Genomic DNA, 14809 nt, shown 5'->3' with positions numbered 1-14809 from the left:
ATAAGATACAGGGCGAGTTTCAGCGGACGTGCCGGCGATGGTTAAAACCTGTTTGCCCAGATTTGGCTGGAAAGGCTAGGACCCACGGGGACGTTGGTATACTGCCTGCATTGCTTCAGACTGTGGCTTGCTGCTACTCGTGTTCACACCGTGAGATAGATCTTTCTTTCTTTCTTTCTTTTTAGGATTTTATTTATTATTTATTTGAGAGACAGACAGAGATAGTGAGAACACAAGCAGGGAGGAGAGGGAGACGCAGGCTCCCCGCCGAGCCGGGAGCCCGATGCGGATGCGGAACTCGATCCCAGGACCCTGGGATCATGACCTGAGCCGAAGGCAGGTGCTCACCTGACTGAGCCAGCAGGCGCCCCAAAGAAGATCTTTCTGAGCCAATGGAAATCACATGCCGCCTCTTTACACACTAGATGCGATAGAGCTGGGATATCCCCCAGTTCTTGTTTCGCAGACACTGTCTTAGTGCAAATATCAAAAATAGGTACCAAAAATCTCCAAAGCCCAAATATCTAACCTTGTTTCAGAACTTTAAAAAAAATTATTTTCTCAACTTGAATATTTTGTTGGTTATAAGGGTATTTTCTACCAGTTTATAGTTTGACTTTTCACTTTTTATTTATTTATTTTTTAAAAGACTTCATTTATTTATTTGACACAGAGAGAGACAGCCAGCGAGAGAAGGAACACAGGCAGGGGGAGAGGGAGAGGAAGAAGCAGGCTCCCAGTGGAGGAGCCTGATGTGGGGCTTGATCCCAGGACCCCGGGATCACGCCCTGAGCCGAAGGCAGATGCTTAAGGACTGAGCCACCCAGGTGCCCCAAGACTTTTCACTTTTTAAATGTGTCTTTTTTAAGGCAGTTTTAACAATCTTTGTTTTTCCTTTTTATTTATTTATTTAATTGATTGATTTTTTATTCCAGTATAGTTAACATATAGTATGATAGTAGTTTCAGGTGTGCACTATAATGAGTCAACACTTCTATACATTACTCAGTGCTCATCATGACAAGTGTGCTCTTGAATCCATCACCTATTTTATACACACGCTCCCACCTCCTCACCCCCCTGCCCTGACACTGCCCTCTGGTAACCATCAGTTTGTTCTCTGTATTTAAGAGTCTGGGTGGTTTTGTTTTTTTGTGTTTTTTTTGTCTCATTTTTTCTTTGCCCGTTTGTTTTGTTTCTTAAATTCTACATATGGGCCTTTCTCTGCCTGACTTAGTTTACTTCACATAATACCCTCTAGGTTCATCCATGTTGTTGCAAACGGCAGGATCTCATTCTTTTTCAGGCTGAGTAACATTCCGTCGTAGAGATGTATACAACATCTTCTTTATCCATTCATCTATTGGTGGACACTTGGGTTGCTTTCATAATATGGCTAGTGTAAATAATGCTGCAATAAATAGAAGGATGCATATATCCTTTTGAATTAGATTTCATTTTCTTTGAGTAGATACCCAATAGTGGAATTACTGGATCATATGGTTAATCCTATTTTTAATTTTTTTTTGAGGCATTTCCGTAGTGTTTACTACAGTTGCTGAACCAATTTCCATTCCCACCAACAGTGCACAAGGGTTCCTTTTTCTCCACATCCTTGCCAATGCTTATTCCTTACCTTTTTTATTTTAGCCATTCTGACAGGTGTAAGATGACATCTCATTGTGGTTTTGATTTGCAGTTCCCTGATGGTGAACGATGTTGAACATCTTCTTATATGTCCATTAGCCATTTGTATGTCTTTTTTGGAAAAAATGTCTATTCAGGTCCTCTGCCCACTTTCAATTTTTGTTTTTTTCTGGTGTTGACTTGTATGAGTTCTTTTTATATTTTGGACATTAACTCCTTATCGGATATGTCATTTGCAAATGTCTTCTCTTATTCGGTAGGGTGTCTTGTTGTTTTGTAGATGGTTTCCCTCACTGTGTACAAGCTTTTATATTTTGGTATACTCTTATTTCAGAATTGTTATGTGATTTCCACCTCCCTTTTTTGACACCTGTAGTGGCTACATCGGCCTTTCTCCTCCACTTAGCAAAGCCAACTGTCATTGATTAACTCAATCACTATCGTGTCTGCTAATTATGCATAGCTAATCTCATAACCATCCTATTTCTGTACAGCATAGGAAAGGTCGTGCCAGAGCTCCACTACTATGAACTTTCACCCAGATCTTGCGTCAGCCTATCTGAGCTGGGATTTACATTTGCCTGTAGTTATCTAAAAAGGGATATAAGGTCCATTTCCATCTTCCCTGAACCTGTAATCTCCCGAGGAAGTATGGGGTTTAGTAGAGATATGTACGCAACATATTTTGGCATGATTGAGGGAAATTACAAAAATATTTTTCTTTATTTTAACCAACCTTCCCAGGTACCATTCTCGATGTTTCTCCATTGACAACCTTTGCAGCCAGAGCTCAATGCAAGTGTGTCTTTAGCCATTATTCACTCTCATTGCTAGCGATGCCCCTCCTTAACATTCACAGTCTTGTCTTTGAAAGCACTTGTCTATTCTTTATAGCTAGTTTTTTGGTTATAGGGATAACCAGCAATTCACAAGTAGATCACACTGCTTAATACTTGGCCTCAATGCACTTGCAAAGTGTTGCTTGTGCCATTACCCACTGAAGCTGCCCGTGGAGAATTGCCTGGGCATCCAGATCCATTCATTCCCCACACGCTTGTGCTGCAGACATGCCTTTCTTCTGGTTTTATCTTTGTCTCCTCCAGCACCATTGATAGGGTTTCAAGTTTAAAAACTCCTCCTTAATCTCCCTCCCTACCCTGCTGATGTGACATGTGGTCTGTTGGTGCTGAATGCTGCCTGGGTGATGGTGTTAAAACAGGCTCTCACATTTCAAAATTTCACCTGGAGTAAATGACGGCTTCAGGATTCATTAGGTGATCTTGGGATACTGGCTTGGGGTTTGTGCTTTTTTTTTTTTTTTTTAAAGGTTTTATTTATTTATTCGACAGAGATAGAGACAGCCAGCGAGAGAGGGAACACAAGCAGGGGGAGTGGGAGAGGAAGAAGCAGGCTCATAGTGGAAGAGCCTGATGTGGGGCTCGATCCCACAACGCCAGGATCACGCCCTGAGCCAAAGGCAGGCGCTTAACCGCTGTGCCACCCAGGCGCCCCGAGGTTTATGCTTTTAACATCGTCTTCTTTTCTGTTCTCGGCAGTATTAAGATGCCCCTGCCAGCAACTGCATTGTTAAAACCCAAGCCTTTTTAGCCAAATTCTTCCCAGAGATCAAGCCAACAGAAAACCCTGTCTCTGTGTTAATTTCTGCTCGGCTCAAACTTTTTGCTGCAGTGCTGAGAGACAGGAAGCCACAGGCTTTCAAAACACTCCAGATATATATATGGTTACCAATCTTTGACATGCAAAACTGTTAAAAATCTCAGCACTTACACCCTGGGGAAGTGCCGCTAGACTGGGAGGCATGAAGGCATTGAGAATTCACAACTCATTTCTCTGAAATGCCAAGAACAAAGCTGTTAAAGCTCAGAGAGCAGAGACAGGCCCTCCGAGGCGAAGGGCGTGCGGGAAAGCTCAAAATGGAAGCTCGGAGAGATGAACCAGGCAGCGCCATTTCCGCTTCAACCCGGGCAGAAAGACACGAGCCCCGTATCATGTTCTACCTCACTGCCCACAGTCTATCATCATACTGGATTGCCTGATAGGTGCAGATTCACATCGGGTATCTAAACGTAAATATTCATTTCTGTTTGTTTGTTTCATAAATCTTGAGGAGAAAAGGACACATTCTTATTGTGAAAGCTGCAGAAACACCAATAACAAGTACAATGAAACCAACTGAAAAACATAACCCTCATTTCTTCTCATCAAGTTACAGAGCACTGGAAGTTTCCACTCATGACATTTTTCCTTCTTGTTATTATCACCCAACTGTCTTCTCATTCAGGTCTGCTTGGAATATTGCAGTCACTTCCTAATTTTTCTTTCTCCAGCTCTTGCGGCCGCCAACCCTGAAAACCAGTGGATGGTTTATCCAAATACTGCTGTTATGATGTTGCTCTCCTGTAAACACCCTTTATTTTTTTAATTTTTTAAAGATTTATTTATTTATTTGAGAGACAGAGAAAGGGAGAGAGCATGAGTGAGGGGAGGCGCAGAGGGAGAACAAGAGAATCTTAAGCAGACTCCTCGCTGAGCGGGGAGCCCAACGTGGGGCTTAATTGCATGACCCATGAGCTCGTGACCTGAATTGAAACCAATGGTCAGATGCCTTAACTGACTAAGCCACCCAGGTGCCCCTATAAACACACTAGATTATTTCCTTGTTTTTAGGGATAATATCTAGACTCCATTTTTTGAAATTTCTACTTTCCCAACTGCCACTTATTTCTTAGTAGCATCATTTAAAATTGATATCTACAGTGTCCTCTTTTCTTTGCATATTTGATTCTGTACCTCACCTTCCCTCCTCTACTCTTAGTTTCTTCCCTTTCTGAACTGTTCACTTTCCATTTTTATCTCCATTAAATTATGCAACCTTAAACAACAAAGGCTAAACTAAAACCATAATGAGATATCAACACATAAGCACTGGAAAGCTAAAATTAAAGAAACTGAACATAGTGTGTATTGGCTAGAACATAGCACAAACCAAACTTTCATACTCTGCGGGTAGATGTAAAATAATACAACCACTTTGGAACATAGTGAGGAAGTTTCTTAAAAAATTAAACACCCATCTTTTTTAAAACCCAGCCATTTCACCTCTAAGTATTGACCCAAGAAAAATGAAATGAAATGCTTACGCAAACGGTTGTATGTGAAAGGTTAGGCCAGCTTTAGTTATAATAGCCCTGAACTGGAAACAACCCAAATATCTATCCATAGATAAATGGATCAACAGATGTTGGTATATCCTTGGCCGTGTGGAAATTATGAATGAACTACCAGTGCGCACAAAACCATGGACGAATCTCAAAATAATTACATCATACGAAAGAAGTCAATCTTACCAAAAAAGTTTATACTCTATAATTCTGTTTATATAAATTATTAGAAAATTAAAACAAACCTATATTGAAAGAAAGATCAGTATTGCCTGGAGAATGGGGGCTAGAAATTGATGGGGAGGGATTGGAGGGAAAAACTCCAAAAGGAGTTAAGGAAACGTTGGGGGTAAATATGTATGTTTATTATCTTTACTGCAATTATGGTTTTATGGGTATTTAGGTATGTTGAAACTCATTATTTAACTCATATATTTAAATACGTGTGGTTTAGTAGAAGTTGGAAACAATCAGTTAAAAATTAACACTAGGAACAATCATCTTATTTATAATAAACTCAGAGACTTTACTGGTCTAATGAATAGAAGACCAGAGAGAAAATAAGACAAAGAGTTAGGACAACCCTTCAAGTAAGCTTGACATTTTAGGCTTATGAACCTAGGAAGGCTGAGAGTCCACACATGGGGAATCTCTCCTAATGAGCAGAACCTAGCAAACAAACTAGATAGAATGACATGTCGTCACTGGGACTAGGGACCAGCACAGAAGGGTTTCAGTATCTTTGGCTAACAGGGAGTGCTAGAGAAGAGATGAGTCCTGACAGCAGGGACAGAGAATAGTTGCAGAGATAGTTGCAGGCCAGACTTGGAGCCAAGTGGTGCTGGACCAATCACCAGTCAGTCTGGTAGGACCATGATAGTGCCCTGGGCCACTGCACAAGCTGCTTCTAGGCTGCTTTATCCAATACCACAGAATCTTATAGTTCTTTCATGACAGGAGCTTGTCCTTATCATCATCTTGGATAGGAGGCTTATTGGCAGGCAATATTCATAGGGAATGGACCACTTAGAACTCCCTCAGACCTTTGATGGGCTTCTCTTGTCATCATTTACATATAGTTACTGTTATATAGCCTAAAAACGAAGATATCCCAGACAGCAAAGCAGGAAAGGTTTAAAGGTGTGTGGATGTGTAGGCAAACTTGAGGCCTTGTGGGGGACTTCCCTTACACATATCCCACAAATTTACCTACACCTTAAAATTCTACCTCCATCATGAAGCTTTTCCAGACCAATCTTCTGTGGCATTTTCCATACATTACTGCATTGTGCTTAGAGCCTATTAATCTCCATCATAAACCTTGAAAATGATTTCTTCCTCCTTTGAACTCCCCAAACTTATATTATCCATATTATTCATATGTTACTTCATTACATTTGCCTTACTGTGTTCTTTAGATGGGAAGACTGTGTCTTTTGTTGACAACCAGACAAGTGGATTATAAATTTGAATGAGAGAGGAATTGTAACCTTACAGGATACATATCCCAAATGAACATTATAGAATAGAATCACATGTTATTCTTCGTTACTAGGATGAGATGAAAAAAAAGAGAGAGAGAAAAAGTGGGGTAACAGAGGAAATACAAAGAGAAAAAGTTAATATCTGGTATTGATTACTATAAACATCATTATGCACAATTTTTAAAGTTCCATTTGTTCTTCTAAGATTTCTTAATTAGATCTTGACATTGGGCTTTCTATTTCAACCATATAATCATTAAGTCAATCAGTAAACAAAAATGTATTACATTAATTAATACATAATACATAATAATATACAATTAATACTTCATAAAAATGTATTTGTGAAATCTATTATATATTTAATATGTGCTGAACTGCTATTTTGAATAACTTTGTAATCTCTTAACCTGACAATATCAAAGGTGCCTTTTCCTATCTGAACTGCTTCCTCCTGTAATACCCCAACCCTGCACGGGGAAGGATAAAGCTGCTTATCTATTTTTATAATTCCTTCCTTCCTTCCTATTGTCTACTTGCTTACCTTCTGTTTTCTTTCCTTCCTTCCCTCCTCCCTCTGTGCATCCCTATTTCCTTCCCTTTTTTCCTCCATTTTTTTTTTATCCATGTTATGGGTTGACTTTTGTTTCTCCAAAAATATATCTTAAATTCCCAACCTATGGTGCCTCAGAATGCGGCCTTATTTGGATGAAGGGCCATTGCACATGCAATTAGTCAAGATGAGGTCAAATTGAAGTAAGGTGAGCCTCTACTCCAAAATGACTGGTGTCCTTGTAAGAAGAAAAGGCAGAGACACAGATGGATGGTGGCCATGGGAAGATCAAGGCAGAGATTGGAGTGATGCTGCCACAGCCACGGAATGTCAGGGTCACCAGAAGCTGGAAGGGGCATGGAGGGATCCTCCTCTAGAGGCTTTGGGGAGAGCACAGCCCTGCCAATACCTTGATTTTAAACTTCTAGCTCCAGAACTGTGAGAGAATAAAAATTGGTGTTTAAGCCACCCCATTTGTGGTGCTTTGTTAGTTAGGGTAGCCCTAGGAGACTAATGCAATCCATTCTAAGTGTCTACATTTTTATCTTCCTTGTTTCCCCTTTTCTTTCTCCTCCACCATTTTTTTCATCCCTCCCTACTTTAATTCCTTTATGTTCTGTACAAATTTTCTATCTTCTCAATTCATTTTTTTGACAGTAAAGTTATTTGGAAATCAGGTTGCTTTCTAGGAACTAGATTAAGAAACGAACACATAACGGAATGGAATAGAGAAATGCAAGTCACCCACCTTCTGGGAACAGAATAGTTCCTGTGACTCCATGACTTGATGGAATAATAGTGTTGCACCATATGTATTTCACTTCTGAATATAGTTATAAATGGGAGAGGAAGACATAGAGAAATTGAGTGGTCCAGGAACCAGTTCCATACCCTCTCTGCTATACTCTAGGAACCCTGAAGAATACTATGTAAGACAATCACCCATGGACAAGAGAGCCTCTGTGAAAGTTTGGGTTTCTGGCAGGTAAGTTCCAGCACACGATTAGAACAAAAAATATGAGTTTTAATGCATTGAGGAGGTTAAGAAGAAAAATTTCACTTTGCCTGCACTACCTCTCTTCCAAGGTAGCATAGCTCAGTGCCAAGAGAGACTTTCTCTGCCTGTGACTTCTTCTGCCAGGAAAAATGAGAGCATATGACTGAAGTCCTGACTTGTGCAGCTGTGCAGAGCACTACCAAAGAGGTCCATTTATCTCTTGTATCATCTTGAGTTGTAAGATGAATGACTAGGGGGTAGGAAGAGGCTGGGAGAGTGGCAGATAGAACTCTTGGAGGGCATTAAAGATATGTGGACCCTATTAACTTCTTCACAGCCTCCTTGAAGAAGCCCACCCTTGAGCATCTGGGGATGCCTTGCCCATAGATCCTCTCAACTGGTCCATAGGCACTTCCACTGCTCTACACACCTCACCCTCCCTCACCCTATGGCTGGTTCCCTCTACATGATCCCAATGGCACTGAGAATGAGCTTTGCAGACAGCTAGCAAGCATGTGTAGAACACTGGACCAAAGCACTGGGCTAGGGAAAGACCACAAACTTGAATTTTAGTTGCCCCTGTGGGAAAGCAAAAACAGGAGGCTGTCTATACATGGCCTGGTGCACAGCAATATTAAGAGAAGGCATACAAGCTTAATAATTCTGCCACCAGAGAAAGCAAGAAGCACAGAGGAGGCATAGCATAGAAGGTCTGAGAGAGCCTCAGAATCTCTGGCAGGGCTAGAAGTGAGTTAGTAAAAACTGAAGGAGGTGACTGCTATTTCAAATGGGAAGACAGCAATGCCAAACTTCAAGGAACATGGAAAATCAAGGAAACCTAAGAATACCAAAGAATCACAATAATCTTCCAGCAACCAGTCCCAAAGACATGGAAATCTGTGATTTATCCAATAAAGAGTCAAAATAGCCATCTTAAGGAAGCCCAATGAGGTACAGGAAGACACACAAAGACAATTCAATGAAATCAGGAAAATAATACATGGACAAAATGAGAAGTCTAACAAAGATAGAAACCATAAAAAAGAACCAAATTGAAATTCTGGAGCTGAAGAATACAATGAGTGTACTAAAAAATATAATAGCATCAACAACAGAATGAATCAAGCATAAAAAACAATCTGTGAATTAGAAGGCAGGACATCTGAAATAATAAAGTCAGAGAAAAACAAAGAAAACAAATGTAAAAGAGTGAAGAAAGCCTACACAATCTACAAGATGCCATCAAAAGAAACAATCTACACACTATAGGAGTCCCAGATGGAGAACAGAGGAAGAAAGGGGGTAGAAAGCTTTTTTAAAGAAATTATGACTCTAAACTTCCCCAACCTGGGGAGAGAATGGATGTCCAAGTTCATGACATTCATATTCAATAACCAAACGCAACTTAAAGAGATCTTCCCCAACACATGTTATAATAAAACTGGCAAGAGTCAAAGACTAAGAAAGAATCTTAAAAGTAACAAGAGAGAAGAAGCTTGTAATTTACAAGAGAAGCCCCAAAAGGCCATCAACAGATGCCTCAGCAGAAACCTTACGCGCCAGGAGAGAGTAAGATGATCTATCCAAAGTGCTGAAAGAAAAACTGCTCCAAGTACTCTATGCAGCAAAGTTGCCCTTGAGAAAAACTCCATGGTCAGATTGTCTTTCTCCTTGGACTCTCATTCTCCCAACACAACAGTGCCTCCTGAGGCCACTGTAGTCTATCCTGGAGTAGACATTTGGGATCTGACTTTTTTCCCTGGTTTCATTTCCTTTGCAAAGACAAGTCATAGTCTGGAGTAGAAGTTGGAGGGAAGTGATGAAATAGAGCAATTCTTGTGGTCTGCTTTGATCTGAGCCTATTTCAGCTGAAGGAGGCTTGGACAAAGAAGCCCTCCATATTGTTCTGGCAAACTCACTAGAATTCTTTATCAGCATTTGGAACCATTGTCCAGCTAATGAGCAAACATAACCCTCACTGTAGTTTGCCTGTGTGACTTATTTTCTTCATATATCTATAATGGGGATTCTACACCAAAATGTGACTGTGGGAAAGATTATGGATTTTGGACCCATGGCTAATAAATAATTGTAATTGTACCTTAATGTCACACAAATTTGAGGGGGGTGTTTAGCCAGTAGAACTAACAGCAAACTGGCCTTATTGGAAAAGCCTTCTTTATTTTGGAGAGGGGATTGCCTGAAATTTTGGACTACTCTACTTCAAATTGCAATACCATCACTGTTTTGAAATAGATGCATCAGGACTTTTTATCATTTTATTATTAAGATATTTTTCTTGAAGTTATTAGCTAGTTCCTAATGTCAATCTGCACAGCAGGGAGTGACCTAGGGGGCTGTATAGCTCAGATAGTTCTGTGACAGGCATCTTTCATTTCAAATCGGGGGCAACTCTGTTTATGGTTTGGCCTCTGACTCAGCTTGATGGCAGGCAGGTTAAGAGTGAAATAATCACGGGTTTGCAAGTACTCTAGTTCAGGTCCGTTATAGCTTCCAGTGTGCCCCTCTGGCATCTTTATATTTAAAGGACTTTTGTCTGGAGCACCTGGGTGGCTCAGTTGGTTAAGCGACTGCCTTCAGCTCAGGTTATGATCCCAGAGTCCCAGAATCCTGGGATCAAGCCCACATCAAGCTCCCCACTCAGTGGGGAGTCTGCTTTTCCTTCTGACCCTCTCCCCTCTCGTGCTCTCTCTCACTCTCTCTCAAATAAATAAATAAAATCTTAAAACAAAAGGCTTTTGTCTGACTTCAACCAGGAAGTGTCACTATCCTTTTCTGGAAAAAGCACAATCTCTGGATGAGAGACGAGTCCACGATAGTCTAACCACTCTGGTTCTCCCCCCAACTAGAGGATCCCATCTAGTGTGAGAATGTTTAAAATTAAAGCATTAATGTTACCTGTATTTGCCTATTTCAACAGCTCTGACATCTGATTAAGGGAGAGAAAACAGAAATAAAAGCAATACTTTCAATAATTCAATAATTGTCATTCCTTCTTCACATTGATGCAGCTTTGCAATTCAGACATTTTATTTTATCTTAAATAAAAGAATCAATATCATAAGGCAGATGGTATTTAATAGGGTGAATTATATTCAGAGAGAAGATTTAATCCTTCATGTCATTTAATTAAAAAATTACTTTATGTAATGAGACCGCTATGCTACCAATATATTAGCCATTTCCTAAACGATTTTCAAGCAGGGAAATAGTCATAGGAATTTCTTTTGGTCAAGCTATTTAATTTCTTCTCTTTGTAACTTATGAAGGGAGGTAACAGACAAGGATTTAAGTTTATAGATTTCTAAATGACTTATCCAATCCAACTCTTTTGTTTTTCTGGAATTTATGTAGTTAGAAACCAGATATGAACTATTGTGAGTGCAGATAACCTAAGTGCTTCTGATGATCAATGGATTGTTGGATGTTACACTTGTAATAACTGCTTGTCAGTGTGAGTGCCAATGAAATTTCTCAAAACTCTGAAATTGCCTTCTGTATCTAAAAGTCTGGGCTCCAATTAAACATACAGGGCATATGACAATAATTGCAAGCAATAACAAAGTTTTACCCCCTGAGCTGTTAAGTGAATGAAAGCAATGAGTGATGGGTAGAAATGTGCAGAGAGAAAAAAAGGCTGAAATTTCTCTCTCTTTGTGTGCCCAACAGGAAAGCCCTGTCAAAGAAGGAAGGAAGTCAGATTCTTCCAGAGCTGACACAATGAGGGAACTAAGGCCACTTCATTTGCAAAGTCAAAGCTGTTTAATTTCTATTCAGGAATGATGGGATGAGAGGCAGCAATATTCTCTTGTTCCCTTCACCTTCAAATAAGACACACTTACATTTCAAGTTAAAATGTGCAAATCAGATTGTGTCGCTGGCCACGAGTAGTTTAGTATCCATACATTAAATGGAAGGCTAATTTATTTCACATGCCACAATTTCTGGAGTTTTCTTTTCATTCTGGCAATTATGCTAGAATTGTTAGTGACACTTGCCTAGAACACCCCCCTTTTATCGCTTTGGAGAGTTTTATTTTCTGTCACTTATTAATGGGGACAAGGGGAAAACAGGATGTAAGACAATTTATCCCTGCCAGAAATCAGGTTATAATGTATGGAGCCTCTTTACAAAGAATATTTCTATAAATAGAAGTCATGAGGATCTGTCATAAAATATCCAAAGGCTTTGGAAACCCAGTATGCTGGTTATATAGAGCTGTCCTCCAAAGTACCACTATAGTCCTTGAAAATGTCAAATTCACTCTGCGTCCGCATTTCCTAGCATACCTACATGCAGAATAACTTTCAGAGAGTAAAGTATGGAAAATAAATATTTAGCATCCCTAACTGCTTCTGAAATTGTCTATGTGAGTCTGCCCAAATTACTGAATACCCTGTAAGCGTTCTTCACATGTATTTTTACAGAATGATTTAGAAGCCTTCTACAGCAATAATCACTGGCCTGGATTTGAAAGTGACTAGCTATAGAAGTTGTTTTGCACAATGTCTATAACAGGTTAATGAAAGGACTATTCAGCATAATTGAGGTCTCCTGGGCTCTAAATAGTTCTTCAATTCTGTAAATCACTTCTGTCCATTATTGAAAACTCAATGTGAAGAGTCTTGAGGAATAATGCAAAAGTTTTAAAGTGAGGCTGATCTGGATTGAAATTCTCTCTCTCCTACATGTAAATTGTGTAATCTTAGGCAGTCAATTTATTTTCTCCTCCTTTTAGTTCCTTTATCAGCAAAATGGAAAAAATACACACACACACACACACACACACACACACACGCACGGAGTTCATTGTCACTGCAAGGATTAAGCAACAGTTGCAGTATAGATTGTCATTCATGCAGCATATGTTCATTGCATGGTAATTTTCTTGTTTCTTGAAAGTGCTTGTATCTGTGTGGGTCTGCTCACAGCAAGCATTTGAAGTAAAAGATTTATAACTTCACAAAGAGAACTAGCTGGCTGGCTTTCAGAAAGATATCACCTTGGCAAATTTTAAGAGCCCAGCTGTGAACTTTGAGAGACCAGAGCATGAGTTTCTCAAGGACCCAGAGATGGAGTATCTCAGTTTCAGAGCACAAATTTTAACAAAGACCTGTGTATAATTGCAATAGAATAGATCCTCTGTCCAGTGAAATCTTCTCTGGGATCTTTGTATGGGACTATGATATATACTTATGGAGATGTTTGGTTTTGGTTGTGTTACTGCAATGAGACAGAGATCTCTAATTTGAATATTTTAATCTTGTTTTTTAATTTTTATTTATTTATTTATTTATTTATTTATTTATTTATTTATTAGAGAGAGAGAGCACAAGCAGGGGGAGCAGCAGAGAGAGAAGCAGACTCCCCACTGAGCAGGGAGCCCGATGTGGAGCTCAATCCCAGGACCCTGGGATCATGACCTGAGCTGAAGGCAGACGCTTAACTGACTGAGACACCCAGGTGCCCCTGATTTGAATATTTTAATATTATTTTCTGGGAGTTGTTGTGAACGTCTCCATATAAATGTCGTACCTGGATGGCATCCCCATAATAAGGTTTTACTCTCACCCCCGGGGCCAGGGCACTCTCTTCCTGAAGTATGTGTAAATGGATTATGTAGCTTTCTTTTTGCTAGCCATCTTTCAGTTTTATCTTGTTGTATTAACCTATGTTAGATACAATACTCTTAGGAGACCTCTTGTATCTTTATAAAGACTTTGTCTATATCATCATGTCTTTGTTTTCCCTCTAGGTTTGCTACTGTGATAGTTCTGTGATAACACATTGTGATATAATTTGATTTTCCCTGATAATTAGTGAATGGAGTGTCTTTTCATATATTTATGAGCCATTCAAATACCTTGGTTTGTAAAGGCGCCTTTTTTATATCACCATGGTTTGATGCCCTTGATTGATGTATATGGAACTGACCCTATTCCAGAAATATTGAAAGCAACGTTAAAATATGCAATGTCATGTAATAAGCACGATATTAACACAAGTGGGTGGAGAACTTAAAGGCCAAATAAGCACAGATTATGACATGAAACTGGAGGTAAGTTTAACAAACTAAACGTATATGTTAAGGTTTAGTGTACCATATAAAGACAGCTCATAAATTCAGATCTGGATTCCAGCGACCAGAGCAAAGTGGAAAACCTTTCCCCACACAATTCGGAATCCATAACATAAAGGACAGCCACCTACTGTTCGGAAAAACTGTGACTTCTGCAACTGGGATTTGGAAACTATTCTCTATTGGAGCAGAGGCTGGAGAGAGGCTGGGTCTCACATGCAGATTTATCAGACTTGGTTTTAGGGCACAGTATTTTACACACTTTTGAATTAATTATTGTATTTTGTATGTACTCTCTACATTTTAATCAAACCCTACGCCACATGTGGGGCTTGAACTCATGACCCCGAGATCAAGAGTTGCATACTCTACCAACTGAGTCAGCCAGGCGCCCCTAAGGATCGATATTTTAACATCAAGATGCTTATATACCAAATTCTGGGCTCCAGATTTCTGTTCACAAATCAGAGCAGCCGGACCCAGTGTGTCTCTGTGCCTGCATGTAGCCGAGTGCCATCCCTTGGAGAGAACATGTTTTTCTCCATTTTACAAGGACTCCCATCAATTCCTGGTGTCAGATGTCATTCATCATTATTCTTCTGCTGGTTCCATTTATTTTGTATTTAGTGATTTTCTGCCACTTTACCCAGCCCATTTACCTCATTTCTGTTTCCAGCTGGTCCCTGTAGGCATCTGAGTTTGTATTCCTCGAGGAGTAGATCAGCTATATATGCATCAGTTAAGCCTTTAGAAACGTTATTTCTCAAGGAAACAATACGCTATGAGATCGTCAGCTTCTCATTTTGTTGCTAAGCCTAAAAAGAAAGCACAGAAAACCCAAGAGGC

The sequence above is a fragment of the Ursus arctos genome, unplaced genomic scaffold, assembly GCF_023065955.2.
Source record: "Ursus arctos isolate Adak ecotype North America unplaced genomic scaffold, UrsArc2.0 scaffold_1, whole genome shotgun sequence".
NCBI classification, from domain to species: Eukaryota; Metazoa; Chordata; class Mammalia; order Carnivora; family Ursidae; genus Ursus; species Ursus arctos.
This window is presented reverse-complemented; position numbering follows the sequence as displayed.